Below are 3805 nucleotides of genomic sequence, written 5' to 3' on the forward strand. Positions count from 1 at the left end.
TGCACACATGTGTTTACCAAAACACATGTACAAGGATGTTCTTAGCAGAATTATTTCTAATAGCCTAAAACGAAACAACCCATAGGTCAGTAGTAGAAGGGATAAATAATTTGTGTATAATCAAGCAATACCATACAACACTGAAAAAAAAATGAGTACTGATATACACAAAACAACATGGATAAACGTCATCAACAATTGAGAAAAAATAAGAAAGTATATATGATTCCATTTATATAAAGTTAAAAAATAAGGTAAAAATGATCTATGGTGCTAGAAATCAGGAGATAGGTCACCTTTGGGGAGATGTGGGGGGAATGAGCAGGAGATGGCATGAAACAGGCTTCTGTAGTGCTGGTCATGTTCCTTATTTGTTTTTTGAATGAATGAATGAATTTTGGCTGTGTTGGGTCTTCACTGCTGTGTGCAGGCCCTCTCCAGCTGCAGCAAGCAGGGGTCACTCTTCACTGCGGTGTGCAGACCTCTCACCACAGTGGCCTCCACCGTTGCAGAGCACAGACTCCAGCTGCGCGGGCCTCAGCAGTCGTGGCACACGAGCCCAGCAGATGTGGCCCACAGGCTCCAGAGCACAGGCTCAGCAGCTGTGGCACATGGGCCCAGTTGCTCCATGGTATGTGGGATCCTTCCAGACCAGGGCTCCAACCCATGTCCCCTGCATTGGCAGGCGGATTCTCAACCCGCCACTGGGGAAGTACTGTTCTTTCTTTTTTTTTTTTTTAAGATTTATTTATTATTTATTTATTGGCTGTGTCAGATCTTTTCTTTTTTTACATCTTTACTGGAGTATAATTGCTTTACACTGGTGTGTTAGTTTCTGCTTCATAACAAAGTGAATCAGTTATGCATATACGTATGTCCCCATATCTCTTCCCTCTTGTGTCTCCCTCCCTCCCACCCTCCCTATCCCACCCCTCTAGGTGGTCACAAAGCACCAGGCTGATATCCCTGTGCTATGCGGCTGCTTCCCACTAGCTATCTATTTTACGTATGGTAGTGTATCTATGTCCATTCCACTCTCTCACTTTGTCACAGCTTACCCTTCCCCCTCCCCATATCCTCAAGTCCATTCTCTAGTAGGTCTGTGTCTTTATTCCTGTCTTACCCCTAGGTTCTTCATGACATTTTTTTCTTAAATTCCATATATATGTGTTAGCATACGGTATTTGTCTTTCTCTTTCTGACTTACTTCACTCTGTATGACAGACTCTAGGTCCATCCACCTCATTACAAATAGCTCAATTTCATTTCTTTTTATGGCTGAGTAATATTCCATTGTATATATGTGCCACACCTTCTTTATCCATTCATCCGATGATGGACACTTAGGTTGTTTCCATCTCCTGGCTATTGTACATAGAGCTGCAATGAACATTTTGGTACATGACTCTTTTTGAATTATGGTTTTCTCAGGGTATATGCCCAGTAGTGGGATTGCTGGGTCATATGGTAGTCCTATTTGTAGTTTTTTAAGGAACCTCCATACTGTTCTCCATAGTGGCTGTACCAATTCACATACCCACCAGCAGTGCAAGAGTGTTCCCTTTTCTCCACACCCCATCCAGCATTTATTGTTTCTAGATTTTTTGATGATGGCCATTCTGACTGGTGTGAGATGATATCTCATTGTAGTTTTGATTTGCATTTCTTTAATGATTAATGATGCTGAGCATTCTTTCATGTGTTTGTTGGCAGTCTGTATATCTTCTTTGGAGAAATGTCTATTTAGGTCTTCTGCCCATTTTTGGATTGAGTTGTTTGTTTTTTTGTTATTCAGCTGCATGAGCTGCTTGTAAATTTTGGAGATTAATCCTTTGTCAGTTGCTTCATTTGCAAATATTTTCTCCCATTCTGAGGGTTGTGTTTTGGTCTTCTTTATGGTTTCCTTTGCTGTGCAAAATCTTTGAAGTTTCATTAGGTCCCATTTGTTTATTTTTGTTTTTATTTCCATTTCTCTAGGAGGTGGGTCAAAAAGGATCTTGCTGTGATTTATGTCATACAGGGTTCTGCCTATGTTTACCTCTAAGAGTTTGATGGTTTCTGGCCTTACACTTAGGTCTTTAACCCATTTTGAGCTTATTTTTGTGTATGGTGTTAGGGAGTGATCTAATCTCATACTTTTACATGTAGCTGTTCAGTTTTCCCAGCACCACTTATTGAAGAAGCTGTCCTTTCTCCACTGTACATTCCTGTCTCCTTTATCAAAGATAAGGTGACCATATGTGCGTGGGTTTATCTCTGGGCTTTCTATTCTGTTCCATTGATCTATCTTTCTGTTTTTGTGCCAACTTAACTTCTTGATTACTGTAGCTTTGTAGTATAGTCTGAAGTCTGGAAGCCTGATTCCTCCAGCTCCGTTTTTCGTTCTCAAGATTGCTTTGGCTATTCAGGGTCTTCTGTGTTTCCATACAAATTGTGAAATTTTTTGTTCTAGTTCTGTGAAAAATGCCAGTGGTAGTATGAAAGGGATTGCATTGAATCAGTAGATTGTTTTGGGTAGTAGAGTTGTTTTCACAATGTTGATTCTTCCAATCCAAGAACATGGTATATTTCTCCATCTATTTGTATCATCATTAATTTCTTTCATCAGTGTCTTATAGTATTCTTCATACACATGTTTTGTCTCCTTAGGTAGGTTTATTCCTAGGTATTTTATTCTTTCTGTTGCAATGGTAAATGAGAGTGTTTCCTTAATTTCTCTTTCAGATATTTTGTATTGAATTTTAATATTGTTTGATTAATATGTGCCTTGGCATGTTTCTCCTTGGATTTATCTTGTATGGGACTCTCTGTGCTTCCTGGACTTGATTAACTATTTCCTTTCCCATATTAGGGAAGTTTTCAACTATAATCTCTTCAAATATTTTCTCAGTCCCTTTCTTTTTCTCTTCTTCTTCTGGAACCCCTATAATTCCAATGTTGGTGCATTTAATGTTGTCTCAGAGGTCTCTGAGACTGTTCTCAGTTCTTTTCATTCTTTTTCCTTTATTCTGCTCTGCAGTATTTATTTCCAGTATTTTATCTTCCAGGTCACCTATCCGTTCTTCTGCCTCAGTTATTCTGCTATTGATCCCTTCTAGAGTGTTTTTAATTTCACTTATTGTGTTGTTCATCGTTGTTTGTTTCATATATAATTTTTCTAAGTCCTTGTTAAATGTTTCTTGCATTTTGTCTATTCTATTTCCAAAATTTTGGATCATCTTTACTATCATTATTCTGAATTCTTTTTCAGGTAGACTGCCTATTTCCTCTTCATTTGTTAGGTCTGGTGGGTTTTTATCTTGCTCCTTCATCTGCTGTGTGTTTTTCTGTCTTCTCATTTTGCTTATCTTACTGTGTTTGGGGTCTCCTTTTTGCAGGTTGCAGGTTCGTAGTTCCCATTGTTTTTGGTGTCTGTCCCCAGTGGCTAAAGTTGGTTCAGCGGGTTGTGTAGGCTTCCTGGTGGAGGGGACTAGTGCCTATGTTCTGGTGGATGAGGCTGGATCTTGTCTTTCTGGTGGGCAGGCCCACGTCTGGTGGTGTGTTTTGGGGTGTCTGTGGACTTATTATGATTTTATGCAGCCTCTCTGCTAATGGGTTGGGTTGTGTTCCTGTCTTGCTAGTTGTTTGGCATAGGGTGTCCAGCACTGTAGCTTGCTGGTCATTGAGTGAAGCTGGGTGTTGGTGTTGAGATGGAGGTCTCTGGGAGATTTTCACCATTTGATATTCCGTGGAGCTGGGAGGTCTCTTGTGGACCAGTGTCCTGAAGTTGGCCCTCCCACCTCAGAGGCACAGTACTGACTCCTGG

This window comes from Mesoplodon densirostris, chromosome 2 (genome assembly GCF_025265405.1).
Source record: "Mesoplodon densirostris isolate mMesDen1 chromosome 2, mMesDen1 primary haplotype, whole genome shotgun sequence".
Lineage (NCBI taxonomy): Eukaryota > Metazoa > Chordata > Mammalia > Artiodactyla > Ziphiidae > Mesoplodon > Mesoplodon densirostris.